Genomic DNA, 25,778 nt, shown 5'->3' with positions numbered 1-25,778 from the left:
TTTCTTAGCAACCCAGTGTAAACAGCGAAGGTACATTTTCATGTCATAATATGTACCTTAGGTGAAATTGTATTTGTTAGTGAAATATCCATTTCTGGTAATATGTTCATATTTGGTAAAATTGTCATTTTGGTGAAATGTTATTGCTGGATATTGTAAAAGAGGGTCAAAGACATTAGAACATGGTTATTGTTCAATAGGTCTTCAATATTGATTGTGTGCTAATCTGTCAAAGTCTGTAGTCATAGCCATTTATTAATAAACTGCAAGCTTCTCTTTCTGACGGATTCTAAAATACTGTTCCTTTTGTTATTTTGATTGCTTTTTGGTATATTGATGTTACCAACTGTATTTTGCGATTATATTTATGATATTTGAAATAAATTGAATTTAAAATTAATACATGACAAGAATATGAGCTCGTGTTTTATTAAATCCATTCATTAGTTTTGAGCTTCAAGTCTACTCTTCTGTCCCTACCATGAAACTCACGCACTGAAGGGGTATACTTGGTCTTCAATTCAGTGCGACATAGTACAGGGACTCTAGGACATCAGTGGAAAATTACCTTTGTTATCACAATTGAGGCCCAGTAACCCCTGAATACCCTTGGTTCCCCCAAAAAGTCCTCACATTGACCTTTATGAAATATCCAGCTCCGGTCACAAAACACGTTCACCCACCTTATCATGGTTAAGGAAGTATTGGAACGGAAAACACATTGAAAAGTGTAAGATGTAATATGAATAGGTTTTGGAATTGTGTGAAGCCATAATGCAGTATTGTGAGGGGACCTTTGGAGAAAGTATCATGTATTGTGGCAATGCCTTCATATAGTGCTGTGTTGTTATGTGGTGCAATATCATGCTGGGCTTAGAGTTTCACGGTGTGGTAGGGAGTCGTATATGTGGCATTTCCTAGATATTGTGTGCTGGTGTTCTTCATCATGATGTCCACTGAATTGTGGGATATGTTTTGGATGTCTGTCCAGTGTTGAATGCCGTTGTATGCTGTCTTGTATATTGTGCTGCTGAGTGTAGTTATGTGCTAAGGTACGATTGGGGTGGTATAATAATGTTACCATGACAGGTGTAGTATAGTTGGGTTATGAAGAGAAGAGGTATGGGAGGGTGCTTTATTGAGTTGGGTTGTTTCATGTGGTGTGATCTGGAGGTCGTGGGAATACTGATGTATGCAATGTGCGGTTCATCTGGTGTTGGATGTTTAGCTCAATTATCTTTGCAGAGCCATCGATGAAGAGACTGATAAGTACATAACAAGTCCAATTGTTAGGGTCTCATCTAGGAATGGACAATGCCCACTTCATGTGATTATTCTACAGAGGCTCCGTAGGGCACCCAATGCTGGCTATATCGCAGCATAGTCAGAGGCGTAGTTATCAGTGGTGCAGCCAGCATAGAAACATTGGGGCCCGGAGGTGTGAGGAGTCCCAGCCTTCTCTGTACCATTATTTTGGAGGTCGACCACTCCGAATGTTTTAAACACAGAGCTTTCCCAGGACCTAGATGTATGTCTGGTCTTTGTAGATGGTAAGTGGGATTTTGTGGAAAGAGAAAAAAGGAGAAATGTAGAAAAGAGCGGAAAGGTATGAAAGAAAAGGAGAGGGAGAAAGAAAGAGAGAAAGAAAGAAAGGAAGAAAGGAAGAAAGAAAGAAAGAAAGAAAGAAAGAAAGAAAGAAAGAAAGAAAGAAAGAAAGAAAGAAAGAAAGAAAGAAAGAAAGAAAGAAAAACTTGACAGCATGACATAAAGAAATAATGATGAGAACGAAAGAGAAAGTAGATAAGGATGAGCAAAAGTGAAAAGGGAAGAGGAAGAAAGGAGGCAAGAAACGAGGATTTCAGGGAGGAAAGGGAGTAATTAGAGAATGGTAAGAGACAGATAAGAGGAAGAGACAGAGAAAGATAATGAAGGGAAGAAAGAGAAATAGAGGGGGCAGGGATGGAGTTAGGGAAGAGAGAAGGCAAGACAATTGGAGATTTGTAAGAATGAGTACAGCTATTGTAAGTGCAGGAGGTGCAGAGACCCAAGGACTAAGGGCAAGAGGGGACTACAGAAAACCTAGTAATATCTTTATTTTAATACCAACCTGGGGTGGACAGGATGCCCTTTTTCCTTGTTTGCACCAGGGCCCCTGACATCCATTCTATGCTACTGCATTTAATCATGTCTAGCCAAATCTAATTTGTATTTAAAGATGGATAGAGTGTACAGCGAACAGGATTATTTATAGGTGCTAACCAGTAACAATGAACATAATTCTGCAGAAACTTCAGTTAGCCAGGTCTGGGGGATACACGAGCTCTGAGGACACTTTGGACTAATACATCCACTGAGGGGATCTGTACTTAACCTTATTGTCACAGGTTCAAATCATTGTGGATTCCCTTCGTCTTACATTCTTTTGAGGTAAATATAATGAGTTCTATTGGTAACAATACATTTGCACTAACTCTCAATGGCACTAAGAGACTCCTCCAGAGTGAACATTGGCTACAAATATGCCTGTTATTAAGTCGGTGAATCTGAAGAAGATAAATTAGAAAAGTGAGGAGGATGAGTGACAGTTAGGGATAAAATAGCAATGACGTAGATGAGGTGAATTCTACGCCCATTGGACCAAGACCGTACAGGAATAGTTACCAGCAAACATGATGGTACAACAACAGAAAGAGTCAGGATTATGTGAAGTTGTATGTGGACATTTTTTCTACACTATTCTGGGATTTTAGGGGCAGATTTACGTTTCTTAGCGTATCCCTGCAAATCAGCAGGGATGCGCCAGGAAAGATGCGTGATGCAAGTTTACCCTTGCGCCACCACAGATGCGCCGCATTTACAATGCAGCGCATCAAGGCTCAAGGATAAACAGATGCGTGTCGCATCTGCCGGCGTAAGGTTGGCGCAGTGCTGGAGTTGTGTCGCGGGCGCGATGCAACTCCAGCACTGTGCCAACCCGGCCTATCTACCACATGGTGCGTCACACCTTACGCCTGCTTCAAGCAGGCGTAAGGTTTTGAAGCAGTGGGGTCGGAAAAGTGACTGAGTGAAATCTTGTAGATTTCACTCAGGCACTTTTCTGAGGCGTTCCTGCGCCGGAACGCCCACATGAAACCTGACGCAGGTTTCATGTGGCGCAGGGCCTTACAACATCTCCCTAGATGCGTCACGTTTTAAATCCCCCGCAGCATGGTGCTAGCTTTTCGCCGCTGTTGCGTCGTCACAGAAGTGACGCAACGGCGGCTCAAAAGTGGCGCACGGGCCTTGTAAATCTGCCCTGCAGTGAGGCTACCTTCTTCGTGTGTTGTGTAAGTCCACCTCATTATTTACAAGATATGTCTTCTAGAGTGTACTCTTTCGCTTTCTCTATCTGCCCCCAAACACTTCTTTAAACTATATCTAGAGTGATAGTGACCTTAACATCGGCCAGTTCCAGCTCTGTATATTATAGAATTCCCAAAGGATTAGGAAGGTTTCTGTTGATTAAAAAAAATGGAACAACTCTACCATAAAAGCAATGCTTTTAGAATTCAAAAATATTTACTGCAAGGGTTTGTCTCGTACACATTGTGCTCTCTTCCTCGTCTGCTTAAATTATGGAAAGTATCAGAACTCCTCATTCATACCTATTTATAAGGATAAAACTTCCCAAGTGTTTGCCTTTTATCGCTCTTGAATGCCATTCGCTTATTCTATCTGCACATGTGAAAATCCTCATTACCAGTACGCATAAACATTTCTAAACCTTTGTCATTATGCATTTCATCATTCCTTCAGCATTATTTGCGAGATGCCTTGACTTAAAACCTAACTTGCATAATAATAAATGCTGATTTTATTGCTGTATTTTATATCTGAGAAACAACTCCCTAAGATTGAACATTGATCTTTTGGGTCCAAAGAATTTACCAGTTAAAATAACCTTTGAAATGTTGTGACTAGAACAGATTTTAAGAGTTAGAATGAAATAATGAGAAACAGGTAAACATGGTTTAATCTAAAGCAGACATTCTCCCCCCTGAAAGTTTGTCATGGATAAAACACTTTTTAAGAGGCAACCACATAGGAATAAAAGATTCCCCTTCTATATTGGATTCCCCTCTGGAATGCAATGAATTCCACAATTTAATTTCTGCATCACCCCCATGGACAGAAAACAAAAATAGACTGATTTGGGCACCATGATTGAGCACAACTAAAACAAAAGGAGCATCTGAAACAGAGAGCATAAAAAACAAAAGTGCAATGCCATGTCTCTTTCAAAGTAGTGTTAGTAGTAGTGTTAGTTTCCATTATCAGTTGTTTACAGCAATCGTGTCTCTGTCAGGTCGCTTCACATTTTTGAATTTTATACCATTTTGGCCCAGATTTATTAAGGCTTTGCACCTGTACTAGTGTGGCACAAAATGACAAAAACGTTGCACTCTATTTACTATCCAGCACAAAAGGTGGTTTTGCAAAAAAAAGCCTGATCTACGTAAATGGTAAGACCAGCCTTTGCATCAACAATACCTCCTTGAATTGGATGAGAAAAGAGGAAGGGGCATATTAGCAAGGGACAGATCGTCGCTTTATCGGCACTTTTTGCCGATAAAGCGGCGATTTTTTTATCGCCCAGTTACTAAGCTGTCGCTAACAGCAGGTAGCGACAGCTTCCAGGCGATAGCAACCGGTTTGGGGCCCGCTTTGCATGTCAGCGATATTTATCGCTAATGACATGCAAAGTGGGCGTACCCAAACTGGTAGCGACTGAAAGCAGTCGCTAACACAGCTATAGCCTATTAGCAATACCCGCAGTGCGATAAAAAAACGCGCGCTAATCGCGATTAGCGCCAGGATTTTACACCTGGTAAAAACCTGACTTAACCATAATAGTCAATGGGATGGATTCTACGGCTAAGGCCCCACGTGCCTATTAGCGAGATTTTCCTTAGCGATAGGATTTATATCGCTGGAAATCTCACGTTGAAGATGGGATTCGTCGCTATCGCTGGATTGTTATCGCCGTGGAGATAAACGTTGGTAATACAGTGTATCTCCGCGATAGAATCCAGCGATAGGAGGCGATAAAAAAATCGCGCTAAGCACGGTGTGCGATAATTGTTACTAATATGTCCTGAAATGTGTTCTTTTCTTTAAGAAAAAAGACATTGCATGTGTGCAGCAGTGAATAGCATACTTCTAATGCATGGGAACATCTTGAGGCTGTCTACCTGCCTTAGCAGATTCTCACAATTCATGCTTGCTTCTTACCAGATGATGTGCTCAGAAGTGTTCCATCATGTTACCATTGCTTTTATGCAGAGTGCTAACAGCATGGTTGTTTCATCTGGTTAAATTAATGCAAACAGTGTTAAATAACTCTTTCCTAACCTTCTAATCCCATTTTAATGAGATGTATTCACTGGCTCATGCTATATACATTATCAAATAGGGAACAATTTTCAATTGTATGGATTGCCCCTGGGCCCCACAATCAAATGTCCAACACGTTATTAATGTGTTCCAGAATCTGATACTCTGAAACTTCACTCAGCCCGAAGGGTCCTTCTTCAGATTAGCCCACCAGTAGCATTTCATTTACAGGCCCTGAGTACATGTAGACGTAGTACCATATACTAGGAACTTATAAACACATTTAATATGTCAATCCGGTGTAAGCCAATTGTACCCTGATTTGTGGAGAGGGCACAAGCACTTTAGAACTGGTTAGCGGTGGTAAAGTGCAGTCTTATTGCCATGAAAAACGAAATTCAGAAAACAGGAGGGGTGGAGGCAAGAGGTTTGGGGGAAGACAACAACAATGATGACAGGTCAAACAGAAACCATCAGAGTGGTGCAAAAAGTGTTGCATTCATTGTATACACTATCACACAAAACAGTTTTTCCACTCTTCCTGGCATAACTGCCTCAAACCAAACTCAAATGCCTAGGAGGGTTGGCCACATACATATTAGTGAAGAATAGGGCAAGAACACACACACTCAACTAGGACCTTTAAAGATGTAAAAATATGGGTCCAGATTACATCGATGGGGCTATGAAGTGCATGTTTTTGTTGACAGTTGTATTACACAAACCTTGCTGGAGAGCAAAGTCATGCTAAACAGCAATGAGAGATAGGGAGACAGTCTTAACTCTGAAAATTAACTGTAGAATTCAAAACTTTCAATCACGTTCCACATATTTACAATAGTTTTAAATTGTATTGTGCTAGCATTTGTGTAACTCTTCATGCCCATGGCAAGTCACCAAAGTATGCCTGTGGATGGGCAGCATGCTTTTCTGTGGGGGGACAACTGGTGAAAGGGATCACTGACATAATATCAATGCATGCAGTATCAAAATACAAAAATATCAGAAAATAAATATTGTTAACAAAAATATTTCCTTTCTATACTTAACTAATAGAACCACAAATACTGAGAACACAAATATCGTTGTGAAAAATATCGCTTTTTAGTTATATCGAAAACAGAAATATCGGAATGAATTTTTTTTTGGTTTAAATCTGTTTTTAATGATTTTTAAATTTATTTTTGCATTCTTATGAAAGGCAACAGGTGCTTGGGAAGCTGTCTATACAGTAAAAGAGAAAAAGAGAGGTTGGGCTATTTTACAGGTATAACCATCAATCATCAGTATGACATGCATTTCTCTTTGCATTTGTGTTAAGCGGACAGTTGATAACATACAATTCCTTCCATAAGAGATCAAGGATAGCCCCCGGTCTTCGAGCAATGTTAAATATTGTGTAGAATTACAGCTAAATACATTGGAGTATTGGCAGGACAGTGATGATGCTCCACAAAAGTTCTTCCAGTTCATTCACCGTGGGCTTTCGAACAGATGATATAACAAAGAACGAAAACAACAACAACATTGACCAGTCTATGTGTACTTATCTCCCCCTGTGTCCCCCCTCACGCGCCTCCCTAGCAATTTCTGATAACCTAATAGTTGTCCTCCCCTGTCAGTGGTGTCCGCTTCTCTGCAGGCAGTCAATTGGCTCGCTTGCGTCCATGGAATATCACGGCCTTTCCCTGGTGGTGCGTGTGTCACCCTCCATTGGTTTGCTCTCCTCCCGATCTGGTCGCCCCTCATGACCCACCCCTCTGTTTGCTGTAGTCCGTGGAGGAAGACCTCCCATCGGGTTGCTATGGGTTCTTTACTCAGTCCCAGTGTTTCTTCCCGATGAATGACAATTCCCTCCGCTTTGGCCCATGCAAGCAGCGAGCAACGCCATGCATGTGCATGAGGTGGGTCCTTCGCTTTCCACCGCTTAGTTAAAAGGCGCTTAGCAACCACTATTCCCAGGTCCAGAAACCTGGATGTTACCTTTGTGGTGGGAGTCCTCCTAAAGTGGTGTAGTAGGTATACTGTCCATTCAAAGGGTAGGTCGCGGTCTGTGCATACATGGAGCAATCTGCCTATTGTGTGCCAGTATGTATGTATTCTAGGGCAGCTCCATAACGTGTATCAGTTCAGCCCCTGGTGCAGCACATCACAGACACGTCGCATCCGTGCGGTGAAAGTACCTGTTGATCGTTGCAGGCGTGAGGTATGCCCTAAGAACAATGTATAGCTGTATTTGTCGGAATCTCATGTTTCTAGGTATGAGTACCGGACTCTTGAGCTTCCGTTCCCATTCTTTATCCGCTAATTGTCGCCCCAAGTCTGGCTCCCATTTACGGCGGATCGGGTCTAAGCTGAGTGCCGCATGTGTTCAGAGAGACGCCACAAACCACCATATAAGGTGTAGTGCACGTCCCATGACATGTAAATACTGTATGGTGAGGTGCGGACTCGGCTCCGTGGTTATGTCCCCCCAACTGGCCATTAGTGTTGCTACCAGTGAGCGGTGTGTGGGGAATTGCCCCGGTGGGACCCCTTTGTCCTCTACTAAAGACATCTACGGTATGAGTGCCCCATCCCGGTACAGGTCTCCTAATGTCTGTAAATCGGCTTCTCGCCATTCCGTGAGTGAATGGGATGTAAGTACTGTGGGTCTGCTGGGAGATCCCTCTACTGGTATTGCTGGAACGTAGGGGACAACGGTTCTGGTGATATATAGGCACCTGCGGTAGCATTTGTATGCCACCGCTAGTAGCAGTGGCGGTGGCGGTGCGGCCTTGGTGGCTGGGTGAAAAAGCCTGACTATTTGTTCTAGCGAGTATGGTGGTAACGTGGTCGCCGTGTCCGCGCGGCTTCTATCCATGAGCCAGCGGGCTATCCACTGCAATTGGGCAGCCAAATAGTAGTGTTCAAAACAAGGCGCAGCGAGGCCTCCCTGGTCGGTGGGAAAGTATAGTTTTGTCAGTGCCATTCTGTGTCAGTCGCTACCCCAGAGAAAGCCCCTGAGTTGTTTAGTGAGCGTAGCAAATAAGGTTGCCGGAATATATGAAGGCAAATTGGCGAAGTAGTACAGGAGTCGGGGAAGGATAACCATTGTGGCTAGTGCTACCCTGCCGGTGACCGTCAACGGAAGTGTGTTCAAAAATCGCATTTGGGACCGGATTGCTGTTAAGGCCCTCCCCAGGTTTTAGTTAAACAAGTCTCTCAGCTGGTGATATATCTGGATCCCCAGATAGCGGAAGGTGCTCTCTCTCCACTGTACTCTTTTACCATTCAGAGTGTATCCTGGGTCTTGACCTCCCTCACGGAACGCATACATGCAGGATTTGTCAGCGTTCACTTGCAGTCCAGAGATGGCAGCAAATTCCTGCAAGAGATGCGCCAATTGATCAGGTATGTTCTCTATGTCCTTCATATAGACCAGCAGGTCTTCTGCGTAGAGAGACACTTGGTGTATTGCATCCCCCAGGGGTATACCATCTCCCATTGTCGTACATGTTGCTTCCGCTAGGGGTTCTATCGCAAGTGCGAACAGGAGGAGGGACAGAGGGCACCCCTGTCTGGTGCCCCTGCGCACCGGTATGGCATCAGATATGTACGGTCTCAGTCGCACCCAGATCATAGGATTTGTGTACAGCAAGTTGACTATTTGGAGAAGCCCCAGGCCCAAATCGTATCGCAACAATGCTGCAGATAGATAGCCCCATTCTGAGCAGTCGAATGCTTTTTCCAGGTCCAATATGGGACACCTCGCTCTGGGCCATTCCTGTCGCCACCCTGAAAAACCGCCGCAGGTTCAGGGAGGTGCTCCGTGCAGGCACAAAACCATTCTGATCAGTGTGGATCAGCTCAGGGACCACTTGTGCCAGTCTGTCTGCTAACACCTTGGCGAGTAACTTAGTCGGTATTAAGGAGGGCTAAGAGTCTATACGAACCCAGGGCTGTGGGATCCCTATCCGGCTTTAGCAGGGACACCAGATATGCTCCTTGCATCATGGGGGGTAGTTCTCGCTCTTCCAGAGCCGTAGTATATAGTGTGTGGAGGTTTTGCATGAGGGATTCGTGGTAGGCCTTGTAATACTCGGCTGGCAGGCCATCCGACCCTGGCATTTTCCCGGACCCCATGGACCCAATCGCATCTCCGATCTCTTCTAAGGTGAGTAGGCCATTAGGTATCTCCTGGTGTACACCTGAGGCTGTGGGCAGTTGGACAGAGCCCAGGAACACCTCTAGCTCATGACCTGGGCGGCGCCCTCTAGACTGATACAATTGGGCATAGTGGTCCGTCATGGCCCTGTGTATCTCGCGCTCTGTATACACTAGGGTCCCCTCCGGTGTGCGTATGGCCCCTACCGGAGCGTGGTTGTTCTCTTGCCATAGCAGCCAGGCAAGCAATCGGCCCGCTATATCGGCTGAGGCATGTGTGCGAGCTGTATGGGCTGTGTAATTGTGGCATCGCAGCTGCTCCAGTAGGTCAGCATGTTTGGCGCGGAGCCTTTCCAGGTGGCTCAAATCTTTGCCCCGCCCCTCTCCTTCATGCTCGCACCCCAACAGCTAGGTCTCTAACTTTGCAAGTGAGGTTGACAGCTGCCTATGTATGTTCCACGTGGCTCCCAAATAGTGACCCCTGATAGCTGTTTTGAAGGAATCCCATTCTACTAGTGCATTACTTGCTGTATCCTTGTTGCATTTGAAATATGTGAGGATGGCCATCCCCAGTGATGAACGGAACTCTGTGTCTTCTAGCGCAGTCATTTGGAGGCGCCATGTCGGTATGGGGGGATGGTCTGCCTCCCAGCTAAGCTGCCTCCACAGGGGGTTAAGATCGGAGTGTGTCCGACCTAGGTATTCTGTTTTCGTGACTAGCGGGAGCAGCGATTGAGAGGTCACTACCCTGTCAAGGCGTACATGTAGGTCATGCACCGCTGAGTAATAGGAGTAAATTCATTCAGTAGGGTTGAGAACACGCCAAACATCCAGCAACGCCCAATGTGTGAGCCAGTCTGCGAGTGCCCGAGCGTTAGACACAGCAGAGGTTCTGCTGAAAGGGGGGAACGATCTATCTATGTCAACATTGAGTACCGAAATGAAGTTCCCTCCCAGCATCCAGGGAAGCCCAGCATAAGAGGTTAATGCTTGTGATAAATGCTCCAAAAAGGAGGGTTGGTCCGCATTTGGGGGGTATATCGATCCCAATAGTATTGTTTGACCATTGAGCCGCCCTCGCACTAAGGTGTATCTGCCCTCCTGATCTATTACCATGTCCTCACAAACAAACGGGGTGCCCGCCCTCACCCAAATTAACGTGCCTTTTGCGTGTGCTGAGTACACAGTACCATATAGCTGCCCTCTCCAACGCCTGTGCAGTCTGTCTAGTTCTGCCTGTGTCATGTGTGTTTCCTGTAATAGGGCAATGCCTATTGAATGTCTCTAGAGGTAGGTGAATATTGAATAGCGCCGCGTGGGTGCATGCTGTGTATGTTCCATGTTAGTACGTTAGCTCATGCCATTGCTAGTATGCTTAGTCATCCAGGGTAGCAGGAGTAGATATTGCATTGGTGAGTGTGTGTCATGGGTAAGCAGCTGTGTACCGGTCTGTTGTAATAAAAACGTCAATTCAACTTTGAACGTCATAACAATTGGGGCGAACTCTGTGAAGATGTCCGTCCAAACTTCTTAGCAAATTATAATAATAAACTATCCCAGTAGAGTGCCTGGTGGGGTCGTGGGCACAGTCAGCGCTCTACCGTGACATTTCCCTCCCCTTCATGTTCAGGAAATGTGCCATCCGGTTAATCGTCTAGGTCAGTGTGTGGGAAAGGGGGAATACAGAGGTTATGTGTCATGGGTCGCAGCAGTTGGCGTGTGGAGAGTCCTCGGTCATGGCGTGTGCACCCATGTGGTACTCCTGCAGTGTGGTCCGTGTACCCTGACAATCATGACAACATCCCCACCGGTGTATCAGAGTGTCATTGACCCCTGACTCATTTTAGGAGGGCAACACCTCCTGACTCCACCAACCAACCAGGGTGTGCCATGGCGCCGCTGGGCTGCCGGGTCGGAGACATCGCACGTCCAGCTTGTCGAGGATCGCCTTAGGTGTTAGGAGGGACACGCCGCTGTGGAGCATGGCTGAGCATCGCCGCGCATGTGCCTATTCTCCGTAGTGGTTTACGCAGTGTGGCCAGTCTTAACACAAGTGGTTGCGTGGCCATCGTGTGATGTACCCTGTGTGGCTGCTGACCCTAAAGTGTCGCCCCACATCCACAGCACCCCTTGAGATACATAAACAAACTTCATAAACAAGTATCTACTTGCGTGGGCTGTCTCTGGTATAGGTCAACGCAGCAATGTCCCATCATATGATGTCATCGGCAGTCTGCGAGGTTACCACCGGGAAGCTCATGTCTTCGGAGTCCTCTGGCGACGGAGACTAAGAGCCACTGACTGCCGCTGAGTCAGTGAAGCATGCTTCTAGACTCTCCCTAGTTTGTGTGGTTCCGAGAGTCACAACCGCCTCCAGGACTTTCTGCCGCTCCATCCTGATCTTCTCCGGCTCGGCGCAGTTGTCCCCAATTTTGCATTTCTCTGTGCCTCGTGTCTCCCCGTCTTTGGACTCTTCTTCCTGCCAGCTTGTCGGCATCTGGGCCTGGGGGGGCGCGTTCCCGTCCACAGTCCTGATTCCTCCAGCTAGTCCCATGCCTCTGCAGGGGAGTCAAAGAAGCGGACCCCTCCTTTCGTTACCACTCTCACTCTAGCAGGGAATAATAGGGAGTAGGGCAATTCCAGGTCTCTGAGCTGACGCTTCACTGCCGTGTAGTTGCTTCTGCATCTTTGCACGCTGTGTAGTCTGGGAACAGCATGACCTGGCTTCCACTCACTTTAAGGTTTGCTAATTTTCGGGTTTCACGCAGTACCTCATCCCTGTCTCTATAGTTTAGGAGTTTAAAGAGGAACGGGCGTTGTCTGGCTCCCGGCAGAGGTTTCTGTGTCAACACGCGATGTGACCTCTTCACTGCAAACTGCAGCAATATTGTTCCCTGGGGCAGGAGGTCCCGTAGCCAGTGCTCAACATAGAGTTCCGGGTTCCTTCCCTCCTCTCCCTCTGGGAGGGCCACTATGCGAATATTGTTGCGGCGGGAGCGCCCTTCCACATCCTCAACTTTATCTTCCAGTGTATGCATGCGATCTATCATGTCTTGTAGGGCAGCGGAGTGGCTCTGGATGACAGGTTGAAGTTCCAGAAGTGTCTGGCTATGAAGGGTGACTTTCTCAGCCAATTTGTGGTGGTCCGCGTGCCTTAGGGTGAAGTCAGAGGTGACCTTATCAATCCATGTTTCCAGGGAGGCCCTGGTTTATTCCAGCGCGGTACCGATCTTGTCCACCGCTGCGAGTACTAAGTCCATTTTGGCTGCCAGGGCTGCGGTGGGCGGTTCTGTCGTCGTTCCTCTATCATGTGTGGGGGATCCAAACTGCCAGCACGCTGCGTTCCTTGCTGCATGTTGGCACGTATGCAACCCATCACTAGCTGCTGCGCTGTTGGCATTCACGCCCGGTTTAGAGTTGCCCCAGCAGATGTCTGGCAGCAACATGCTACCCAGGGCCAGTCTGGTGTGTTTGCAGTTAAGAGGCACTAGAGCCGTAAGCGCGGACCACTGTGCTGAAGGCAGCACCTTGCCGTGTGATGTCTCACCCTCAGGAGTGAGGTCTTTGTCGTAACGGCCCTGTGTCTGCGGACCTCCTGCTGCGCAGACTATATGGGTGCTTGGCCGGGTGTTAGGCCGTAATACCTCTCATCAACAGGCCATCACCTCCGCTGCTTGCGTCCCTTCTCAGCGTTGGGCTGCTTGTGTCCTTGCCTCCGTGGTCCACATCGTGATTGCGGGAGACAGGCCAGGTGGGTTCTACCGGCACCCACCGCTCCTGTCGTATCCTCTTGTAGCGCACAGCATCTGCTGTGTTAGCTCTTTTTCTCCCCTTTGGTTGGCACTGCGTAGGCCCTGAGGTTCACCCACACCCACACCATCACTGGGGGGTCTCCCGGGGCAGGCTGCCCCCCACACCTCACATCTGTTCTTTGCTGCCAGTTTCACCAGCATGGCGGCACCAGATCGCCCGCTCGCGGCTCCGACAGTGCCTCCCTCCTGGGCCCCAGCTTCTGTCCCAGGGACCGCCTGCCTCTCTTCGCTTACTGGACCACAGTAGTGGTCAGCTTTGCTGCACACTCACCAGGTCACTCTTCAGCTGGAGGGTCGTCCACCACAATCGGCCTCTGTGTGTTCCGCCACCAGAGCCTGGAGTGATGCGTGCCGCCAGCAGGCAAGGGCCGATGCGCACAAGCTCAGCTACCAGCACCAGTTCCCGGTGAAACGGGCCTGAGTTCCACCATGCACTGTGTCTCTGGTGTGGGGCCCAGGGTCGGTGTGGTATTGCCGGTGTCCGTCGCTACAGCCTCTACTCTTTATGTCGTATACCTTCCGTTGGGCAGTCCGCGACCCCCTTCGTGGGCAGCAGCACGCTGGTCCGAGTCGCTGGGGAGGTGGGGCCCCTGCGGTCGTCTCTGCCGTGTGCCGCTTACTGGGTGCTCTGGGAGCAGGACGCCCCCAGTGCCGTTATCCGGCCTGTCGCTGTCAATCCTGCCGGCTTCCCCGTGGCGGCTTGGAAACGCTCCGAAAGGACTGCTGCCTTCCTCCCAGTAATTGCCTGCCTCTTCCGACAGTAGGGTTGTAACAGAGATCCGCCTCGCCGGCCACCTATTGGGTTGGGCTCCGAACTAAAGAGCATTTGCTGTGGCAGTCCCCGGCAGCGTGGACCACGTTGGGTCTGGTTTGGCCCACAGTGTCAGCTAGCTCCGGAATATTTTGTATATTTCCAATTCCCAGTTTCTATCGATAGAGTTTCTTGGTCATCAGTGTAGCCCATGTGACTCAATTACTACCTTCTTTTCTGTGATCTTATATAGCTTGCTCTTTCTGTCATTATATCTGAAATCGATTAATTGTATAAAGAATTAGAATGTTTAAAGGTTTGTACATTTGCTATTTACATATACAATTATGCAACTACTTTTATTATTTATACTTACATGTATGTTCTTTATAGATGGTTCACACTTTTTTTGCAGCTTTTCTGTTGGGTGTGTTGTAATGTGGAGCAGATGTTTTTTTTTGTTGGTACAAAAAAAGAGCATCAGTTTTAAATGATTTTGTTGATAGATTGTAGATCCTAAAGTTGTTAATTGTTTTTGGTTTACTCTGAGTTTCTGTTTTATAATAATTTACATATACTTGATTTTGTATGTGCTTTTTCTAGTTTGTGAACAATGTTGTTTTTCAGTAGCTTAACTCTTTCTCAATTTTGTAGTATTTTCTCTTAGTAAGTATATGTAAAGAGATAGAAGTTGTAGATTGTTTTGTTAATTATTTAATACTTTATCATTTTAATTTTAATTAAAAGTAAGTTTTAGTTCAAATAAAAGTTTTACTTACTTTGCAAGATAGTTGTTGAGATATATGTATTTCTATTTTCAGGTTCTGTTCAGAGAATCCAGCAGAGTTTCCTCTTCCTGTGGCTTTTGTCGTTTTTGGAGTATTAAGTTGATAAAGTGTGTGTGCCTTTTATACTGTTGATTTAATTGTCTGTTTAGTTTTACTGGTTAGGTTCATTTATTGTATCATTTTATTGGTTGGTTTTGTTTTGGTTTGATTTTCTTTTTTTATCAGTTATGTCCTTTTATGGTAGAAACTAATGTAGGTTTTACTTATAATGTTTATTACGTATTTTGATTATTTTGAATTTTATATATATATATTATATATATATATATATATATATATATATATATATATATATTTATTTAGATTGTTGCATAACTGTTTGCAGTTTATGTAAATATCTTTTAACTAATGTTGTTATGTATTTAGTTATATTTTTATTTGGGGTGATTTCTAATTGTTTTGGTGATCTCATATTTTCATTTTGTAAAAATATGTGTATATGTTGTTTATTGTTTTTTGAATGTTTTGTGTAATGTAGAAAGTGATTAACTTTATGTTTATTAATGATAATATAATTATTTTTCCAATATTACTTGTCGTCAATATTGTGTGAGGCTATATTTTTTACTAATAATATGCTATCTGAAGGTAACAATATTTTTGGTTCTAATATTTTAGTTTTTATTATATGTCAAAAACTATAATTTTAATAGTGATATTTGTGTTTTTACAGTTAAGTATAGGAAGGCAATACATTTGTTAAAGATATTTAATTTACAAAATGTTTGTATATCAATATTGTGTGCATCGATATTGTGCCATTGGCCTGCGCTGCCAGCGGTAAAGCCGGCCATTCCTTTAAGTCGTCCCTTTTTTGCGCTCACTTCAAATAAACTCATGTAGTAGTATTAGCTCTTTGAGAGGAAGGTCACAGGAGGTTTCTTGAAAACACATAGCTTTAGTCTTCTGATAATCATTCCTTTCAGTTCATTTCCTGTAAATATCAATGCTGCCTACACAGCGTACAATTAGCTGCAAAGCACGGGGGCGATGTACATAGTGGAGGAAGCGCAGGAAAAGGTGGAAAGGAGCGGGACATAGGGGATAGCAACAGAGATTTAGAGAGGACAGAGGGTCCATAACACATAAGGGAGCACTGTTAGTACAAATTTAAGACAGGCATCTGCTAAGGTTTTGGTCCGACACCTGGCCTAAATAGTTGAAGAGCGGGAAAAACCTGTATTTTATCACCCAAGGCAGAGGCAAATGTTTGCTTGTCGCAGGAACCTAAAAGGCATGTGCAGTAGTTTGGAAATGTTGCCGCTTTTGTTTACGTCACTTAATTAAACAACAAAACATTACACAATATTCGACACAAAGCAACATAAAAACACAAAGCATGACACAGGCAACAAAAAAAACAGTCAAATGTGAACTTAACACAATAAACATGGTCCAACACAATAACACATTGCAAAACTACTGCAAAAAGGATAGCACAACAAACAGCCACACAACAAATATGTACAAACCTTCTTGTCAAACATTACCACCTCAAGAAATCTTCTTTGACAACCCAGTGTTAAAATGTGTTTAGGTCAAGCAATGCCTTCCCTACCACTAAGGGGATGAAATGGCACCAGTGAGTAGTATGTAATAACAACACATCGGTATTCCCCATAAGTACAATGTCTACACACAATTGTTGCTTTTTTTCTTTGTTGTTTTTATTTAGTAACAAGCAAAAAGATTTTTTGTATCAAAGATATATTCATATTTCATTTATATATTTTCTTTTTTGTGCTTTACAAATATACTGAAAACAAGTGAATATAGGTAATCATTTCATTTCATTCCACTTTATTCGATTAATTAAAATCATAAAAGTGCACACAACATATACATTTCATATATACATACAAAATACAATAAATAACACTATTACATTCATCATAAAACCAGTTTTAAAAATAATTCATGATACAGAAGCCATAGTGCGTATACACACGGAAAATCTCATAAGGAAATCCGTGCCATAAGTGCATGCCATTTTTTAATCAATCGACAAGGTCCTACTGGCTATCGTCCTACCCTTCACCCTAACTGCGGCCACAAGAAAAGATGCTATACAAAAGATTTCATAAATATTAGTGAGCATTTGTAAATATAGTAGGGCAGGTTTGGCCCGGGAGAAACCCTTCTGTCTAAGCAAGGGAACCAAGAACTTCTTGCGGGCCCCCGTATAGTGTTTGCAAAATATTACAAAATGTAGAGTATCTTGGATGGAGTAATTATCACAGGAGCATAACCCCGCATCCTCGGGTTTCGACCAGGATGGATAATCCCCTAAAATAAAGTGTAGTAAATTGAATCGCAGTCTGGTCAGTAGCCAGCGATGAAATGGTTTAGTGACTATGAGCAGATAGGGTTCTATTAACAAAGTAGTTTTTAATAGGGAGTGAGCCCTCACCAAAGGTTTTTGTATTTCAATCCCTTCCCTTTCCATAGTCTTTAATTTTATGAAATTGCTTTTTACCCATTTCAAATCATCCTTCCTGATGTTTTCCGGATGGTCATATAACTCCTGACGTCCCAATTTGGCGAACATAGTTTTAACATATACCAACCAATTAATCTTATCAACTCTATCCAATTTAACACAATCTCTAAGTATCTCGTGATTGAGACTCAAGTCTGAATTAAGCCAAACTCTGAGCCAGCAGAGTAACGGAGCCATGCTCAGGGTGTCAGATAAATAGCCCAAGCCTAATTCCTGATGCAAAGAGAAAGTGGGGGCAGATTGGGGTAATGAGAGTAGTTTCCGCAGAAAACTATTTTCAGCCACCTGAAGATCTGGTTGGGGTTTAAATCCCCAGATCGCGGAGCCATAGCTCGCTATGGCCAAGCACTTGGAGGAATATATTTTTAAAATGGCCTCCATTGGTCTTGCCCCCAAGCGTTTGGCAAAACCTAGAACAGCAGAAGTTGATCTGGTTACTGCGTTCTTTTTTAATTTTTGTTGGGGGACCCAAGTACTTTTTTCATCAAAAACTACCCCAAGATAGGTGAAGGAGGGGACGAGCGACACTAATCCTCCATTGCAAGTGAAGGTTTTTATTTTTTTAGGTCTCCTGCCAATTACCATGACATGTGATTTGCCTATGTTTACAATTAGGTCCAGGGACGACATAAATTCACCAAAAGCGTCGAGTAGGCACTGTAGACCTATCGACATCCTAGCCAGTAAAACAGCGTCATCCGCGTATAGGAGAACTGGAATTAGGGTATCTCCTACACGCGGAATATCCAAACATGCTTTGACCAGGGTTTTGTCCAGAGCATTAATATAAAGGGTAAATAACAGAGGTGCCATAATGCAGCCCTGTCTTACCCCTCTTCTAGATTTGAAGGGCTTGGAACAACTACCATCCCGGGATAACCTGATCGATGCAGTGAGATTACGATGAAGATCTACTAAAAAGTAGACCAAAGGTGGATCTAGACCCATCTCCAATAGAATTGTCCACAGCTTTGACCTGTTGACCAGGTCAAAAGCTGAGGACAAGTCCATAAAAGCAAGGTTCAACGTGCCCTCCTTGGCCATAGTGTATTTACCCATTAACATAAACAAATTCAAACATTGGTCTAAAGTGCCACGACCTTTACGGAATCCATATTGTAGATTAGTTATAATTTTGTTGTCATCTGCCCAGGCTGTGATCCTTCCAAGAATCACTTTGCCAAGAATTTTCACTACCGAGTCAATCAGGGATATAGGTCTATAACACCTTGGTTCACTCCGTTGGCCCTTTTTAAAAATCGGGATAATTGTCGAGTGACACCAAGATGGAGGAGGCCCAATCAAAGCCACAGCGTTGAAGACATTGGCCAGAATTTTTGCCCAGAATGTAGGATTATGTTTATAAACATCCGCTGGGACATGATCAGGGCCTGGTGCTTTATTACTCATTGTGTCCTTTATGGCCTTTTCTATATCCTCAATTTCAAAAATAAGAGGTGACCTCCCTTGGTGTAAAAAATTATTAAACTCATAAATATTGGGGTCATTGGAGCCATAAATCCCTTCAAAGTGATTTAACCATTGGGCTTCTGTAACATTGGTTTCCTGGCAACTATTAGCCAAGCCTGAAAAAAAGGGGGTATTTACAATTGACCAGAACTTGGCACTATCTTTTAAAACGTCGACTGATAGCAGGGCATCCCACGTATCTGCTTTAATTTCAGATTTTCTCTTATGGATCGCCAATTTATATAGTTTCCTACATCTCGCTATCAAAGACCTATCTTGCGGAGAGGCCTTCAATGCTGAGATTAAGGCACTATGTGCTTGCGAACAACTTTGGTCAAACCATTTTTCATGCAATTCGACAGATCCCTTGGATTTAGTGGTCAGATCTTTAGCAATCTGCGAGCAAATACCCACGAAGGCTTCCCCGGTTACGTCCTTCGAAGTTAGGGGATCATTACATAATGATATGAGATCCCTGGTATTCGCACATAAATCAGTAAAGAATAGTGTTGGTATCACTTTGATCCACTTAAGCCTCCTATCTTGATCCCGGGTTACCAGGTTTTTAGGGCCAAGTGTTCTCCTACTTAATTCCAAAAACCCGCAGTCTAAAGCTAATTCCAGCAGAACGGGATTGTGATCGCTAAAAGGAGATGATATAGCGTTGTAAAAAATAACCTTTTCAAGAAGATTGTGAGTCAAAAAAATGTAATCGATAATGGTCTCACCATTCTTGAATGTATGATAGCGATCAGAGGAGTTAGCAAAAGAGGGTTCGAAAAGATCTGAGTCAGACAGAAAATTTTCTAGAGCAACACCTCGAGGAGAGTGCTCAAAGTGCGGGGTCTCTGAAATAGTATAGACCAAGTTATCTACTATGTGACAAGCATGTTCACATAAGTGTATATTAAAATCCCCCAAAAGCAAAATAAAACAATTAGTGGAATGAACTCTCCTATATTCATGTAAAAAATCATTCAGTATTCCCAAATGCTTATTCTTATCTGTACATTCACTTGAATTATAGAAGTTAATTAATAACAGGTTAAAATTATTGGGACGGTTTACTTCTAGAGCCAATATATTAAATGAATCAACCTCTAGTCTTGATAGAGAACCTGTAAGGTTAAGGGACAAGAGGAACAGCAGACCACCCTTTGCTCTACCAGCCTTAGATGGACGTGGCGGTAGAGAGAAGGTTCTATACCCATCTAACCAGAAGTTGTCCTCCATGTCCCATGTTTCCTGAAGGGCGATAATGTCATATTGCTTTATGTTATTCAGCCATATAGGATCGTGTTTCTTAGAGTTAAGGCCAGCAATATTCCACGTAATGATTTTACAATTACGAATAAGATCTACATTGCTCACACCTGGATCTTGAACCATAGGAATCAAGTCGTCACTGGACGCCCCTATCCCTAGTGGTCAATCATTTTGGCCCAACTGAGAAAGGGGGAAAAATCTATTAGAGGACAACAGCCCTGTATCCCTGGGCGTGGGTAATAGAGATGAGTGTTGTGCTGGTGGTAACACTACCATACTCACTCTTTAGGTGGACTAATGACTCCATCTTGAGGGGCAGGCCTATCGACATTGGAGGGAAAAAAAGGATCAAGAATTCTCCTAGAGGGTGGATAAAAAAAACCCAGGGGCACAACTCTAATAGCCCCGCCAAGCTGATCCGTTGCATTCCATAGCAATCTTCCTGGTATATTTTGGTTATGAAAATTAACAATAATGCAGTCCCCAGTAACACGTTTGGGGCCATGACCCACCCAGCCAACTCGCCTTGCCATAATAATATTGGCTGAAATCCCCGCTGAACCTGAGGAATGATGCTCACACCAATACTTAGTTTTTCTCAATAGGGCAGCTGTGGATTCAACATCACCAACCGGTAGAGGAGGAACCCCCACCAAAACTACTACCAAAGGGGTAGCTTCTGGGGGTAAATTAATTATAGATGAATTGGGGGAAAGCAACTTCCCCGATTGCTCTATATTCTTATTACAGTCCTCTTCATTCGTGTTGCATGCCACCTTCTTTCTATCAGCGAGTAGAATCCCAGAATTCTTGACCCCAGCCGAGTGTGATTCAACACCAGGTTTTCGTACATTAGAAGCCAAATGGTTCATTAGTGGCTCTTGATTTATATTAACCGTAGATAAGAGGCAGTTCCTTTGTAGGGGACTTTCAGCCAAATCAGCATTGAGGTGTGTGTTCGGGCCTGAATTGGACCGCCGACTATTCAATAAAAGACGATTAGCGTCAGACTTAAATGAGTCAATCATAACATTTAGTCGGTCGCACTTACACCGTAGGTCCGCCACACACTTGTTCATGGTATCAATGACATCCTTAGCAACATTTGTCAGAATAGCCTCAAACCGTGACGAAAAAATCTCTTCGACCAGATTCCGCAGTGCTATTTGTATATTTGCATCCAAGCCGTGGCTGGGTTTTGCTGTGTTTGGTTTAGGCCCCTTTTGTTTTTTACTGTTTATTTTAAGTAAGGCACGAGGTCCCTCTGACTTGGTTGCCTGATGTTTGGATCCTTTTGCCAAGTCAATAGTAGCTACTTCCAAGAGCCGATCCCGCTCCCCCATATCGCAACCAACAGTCCCCGCGGGAACAATACCAGTTACAGGACCCTTATTAACAATCACCTCCGGTTCCAATGGAATAGATGGCAGTTCAACCTGTGGTGAGTCCACACCCTCTCTGGCTGTTAAACCCAACTCCCTTTCCACTACCTCGATTTCATTATTCAACACACCCACCGCTGTAGTCAGGTAGGTAATAATAGAGGTGGATTTACGAGGGACTTTTGCATTTGAGCCCCCCTGTACCTGAGTTGCAGCCAGCTTCCTCTTACCCATGTTGTAGATGACAGGGGAGTGGCCCAGCCCAGTCTCCTTCTGGCTCCGACGGGCGCGGACGGGCCTGCCCTTGGCCCGGGCTTCGCCCGGGCAGCGCCCGGGCTCGCCCGCGCGCGTCCCGCACTGCGGTATGCCCTCGGTGATTTTAAGGGCTCCAGGCGGCGTCTCAATGACGCAGATGGTATGCGCGCTGTCAGGGCGTCTGGGGGATGTAGTACTGTGCAGGTTTGCCGTTGGCCTCACGGCTCAGTAAGGGGCAGAGCAGAGGCAGAGTGCAGGGGCAGAGGAGCCGTTCCCCTCAATCCAGCGTTAAGTCCGTGGTAACTACCAGGTTCGTAGGCGCGTCCCGCGCTGCGGTATGCCCTCGGTGATTTTAAGGGCTCCAGGCGACGTCTCAATGACGCAGATGGTATGCGCGCTGTCAGGGCGTCTGGGGGATGTAGTACTGTGCAGGTTTGCCGTTCGCCTCACGGCTCAGCAAGGGGCAGAGCAGAGGCAGAGTGCAGGGGCAGAGGAGCCGTTCCCCTCAATCCAGCGTTAAGTCCGTGGTAACTACCAGGTTCGTAGGCGGTAATCAATAATGTGAGCATCAAATACATTGTTATCAAAACACACTACTAAGACAAATTAGGTTTGCCCCTCAACAATCAACAATCAAACATAAATATCTGCATTCACATCTTACATACTATTCTTGTATCCCAACATCCATACTACACACAGAAAAATATACAGTGAAGGAATTCTAAAAACAAACAACTGGATAAACCTTCTACAGATTAATTTTTGAGTAGTTTGTCAAATTCTACGCCTCAGTGATGTAGGTCAGCCGCTGCACAGGGATTGCTCAGGGCACAGTGTGCGTCACCCACAGCTGCTAGGCCTGGACCTGACTCGCCCCCGGGCCTCGTCCGCTACGCATCCCACCTTCTCCTCACCTGAACATTGACACCGGGGATCAATGTGCTGCACTCTCTCCAAATCTGTGAATCAGCCAGCAGGAGCCTCAGCCAGGTGGGATTTGACCAGCCTGGGTACAGCAGTTTCTGCCAGGTCCTCTGGGGAACCTCCAGATGCAGGTGATGAAACAGGGCCCCCTTAGGCGTGAAGTTGCAGCGCTCCCACCACACAAGTTTGGCGCAGCTCAGGGGGCCTCACCCTTCACAGCGTGTGGCCAGCACAACATCCTCCAGCCTGTGATGCAGAGAGGCGCAGCCCACCATTGGTAATCTCCTCCGTGTAACCTGGTGTAGTGGTGACACCTGGCATGCAATGCAGACCTCCCTACATTGGTGTGCAAGAGTGCCACTACCATTCGCAGCTCCAAGGGGTGCCAAGCTGTCTTCTCACACAGGTCAGTAACGTGCCTCCATGCGACCTTCCAGACTTCACCACCAGGTAAGGGGGATTGCCGATGCCTCAATGTCTACCACCATGGCCCAGCAACTCCACAGCACCTCTGCCTCCCACTCCAGGTTACAGACGCCAGCCCAGCAAGGCCTCCGGGACCCAGGGACTTTCCCCGCTTTCAAGGTTTTGTCTGCCATTGTGCTGCAAGGAGGGCACTATGAGAAGTGACATATCACTGGTTTTTCCCAGCGATGTACCTGGTTTCATAACTATAACCCTGAATCTGCATTTCCTCTTTCCCTGGGAATCTGGCTGGCCATCCTGGCTGTTAGGGGATTTGGGGGGGGTTGTTGATCTGTGCTGCACTTGGCACTGGCTGCTCCATCCTGCATTCCATTGGTTGTATTTCCTATTTTTCATTGGAGGATGACCCATAGGCTATTTTATATTGAGCTGACTAACGTGAGTTTTTTGCGGCTAATTGGCCTTTCGTAATTTTTCTTTTGCTAAAGTAAAACATGTTATCGCCTTGACGCTAGTGTTAGCGGCAGTTTTCACTGTGGCTAGCTGTTATTATCACCATGTAGTGATGTATTGTAAATACATCGCTAACAGGGCAATAGTTTTTGGTGATAGACCACATTAACTGCTGGAAAAGGTGCCCTAGCTCCTCAGAGCATCTAAGGATATTCGCGCGCTAGTACTGCATTGAAGCTGCGCTGCGCTGGTATTTTTAATCTGCTGGTTTTGTATTTACGTTGTGAGTTACTTTATTCTCCCTTGTTTTTAATACTGGGCTTTCTCCCTCTCACTTGCATTTTAAAATTGGCTACTCACCGCTGCTTTAGCGGGTCCGGTCCTGGGGTCCTGATATTGTGGGGAATTGGCCGCCATCTTGGAGTGGTGGTGGGGACGTTTTTGGGCTGCCATATTGAGCGGTCCAGTGGTGTGGTAGACGCGCGGTCGCTCTACTTAAGGCGGTGCTTCAAGGGGGTCAGCCTGGAAAAGGTGCCCTAGCTCCTCAGAGCATCTAAGGATGTTCGCGCGCTAGTACTGCATTGAAGCTGCGCTGCGATGGTATTTTTAATCTGCCGGTTTTGTATTTACGTTGTGAGTTACTTTATTCTCCCTTGTTTTTAATACTGGGCTTTCTCCCTCTCACTTGCATTTTAAAATTGGCTACTCACCGCTGCTTTAGCGGGTCCGGTCCTGGGGTCCTGATATTGTGGGGAATTGGCCGCCATCTTGGAGTGGTGGTGGGGACGTTTTTGGGCCGCCATATTGAGCGGTCCAGTGGTGTGGTAGACGCGCGGTCGCTCTACTTAAGGCGGTGCTTCAAGGGGGTCAGCCTGGAAAAGGTGCCCTAGCTCCTCAGAGCATCTAAGGTTATTCGCGCGGTAGTACTGCATTGAAGCTGCACTGCGCTGGTATTTTTAATCTGCCGGTTTTGTATTTACGTTGTGAGTTACTTTATTCTCCCTTGTTTTTAATACTGGGCTTTCTCCCTCTCACTTGCATTTTAAAATTGACTACTCACCGCTGCTTTAGCGGGTCCGGTCCTGGGGTCCTGATATTGTGGGGAATTGGCCGCCATCTTGGAGTGGTGGTGGGGACGTTTTTGGGCTGCCATATTGAGCGGTCCAGTGGTGTGGTAGACGCGCGGTCGCTCTACTTAAACCAGCCCTCAAGCGCGCAGCGGTATCGCGCAGCGGGCGCGCCGTCCTCGCGCCGGAGTCGTGCCAGAGTCCTGCCCGTCTGCGCCCGTCAGCGCTAAGGAGGCGCGAGGCGTGTGGGAATGCTCTTCGTTTGAGTCCATTTCCTCTTCATGTGATGTCTCCGGTACGTGTGTATTCAAGGGATGAGTTGTGGGACATTGGACAGGTGGTCCCATCTTGCCCTCATGAGCTTGTGAGTCCCCTACGTGGCCCGTACAAATGTACCTGTGGGAATTGGCTCCTCACTGCCCCCTCTAGAATTTCGACTCTGACGGAGTCTTTGACAGTTAAGCCTCCTCGTAGTAGACCTTTTGCTCCTCGACATATTTCCATCTGGAATCTTAATGTTAGGTCGCTTTTGAAGCACCATTCGGAACTTTACGACCTCTTAAGGGATGAGACACCGGATGTGTTCTTTATGACGGAGACTTGGCTTCAGGAAGAGGACACTGCAGTCATGAATCTCGCACTTCCTGCAGAATATTCCATCTTTACTCACAATCGGCCATCTAGGGGAGGTGGCATTGCCATGGTTGTAAAATCTTGTTACCCATGTGAATGGAGGGTAGTTACTCTGTCAGGTTGTGAAAGTGCGTTCTTTAGAGTCGCAATCAGCCACCACTTTACTTTTTCTGGCCTTTTAATTTACCGTCCCCCTGGGTGTGACACTGCATTTAGAAAAGCTCTCCCGGATTGCGTCAGCTCTTTAGCACTGGGCTGCGCTAATTTTAGCATCCTGGGAGACCCTAATCTACATTTTGACTCTTGTCATATCTCAGCTATCAGCAGTACTTTGGCAGATCTTGAGGCCCTTCAACTTAATCAGTTGGTTACATCTCCCACTCATGGGGGGGGCCGCATTCTCGATCCTCTATTTACTAATCTGACTGAGGTCAAGGTGGATATACCTTGCCCTGTTGCCTGGTCTGAC

At 45.5% G+C, this 25,778-nt stretch overlaps 1 protein-coding gene across 3 annotated transcripts in view; it reads left to right on the top strand.

Annotated features, from left to right (window-relative positions):
• Positions 1-25,778, top strand: part of LOC146831275 (sodium/potassium-transporting ATPase subunit beta-1-interacting protein 3) — a 2,306,425-nt gene that overhangs the window by 2,130,793 nt on the left and 149,854 nt on the right. The window lies entirely within an intron of this gene.

This window comes from Triturus cristatus, chromosome 5_1 (assembly GCF_964204655.1).
Source record: "Triturus cristatus chromosome 5_1, aTriCri1.1, whole genome shotgun sequence".
NCBI classification, from domain to species: domain Eukaryota; kingdom Metazoa; phylum Chordata; class Amphibia; order Caudata; family Salamandridae; genus Triturus; species Triturus cristatus.
Note: the sequence above shows the minus strand (reverse complement) of the source record. Positions and strands in the feature narration are given on the sequence as shown.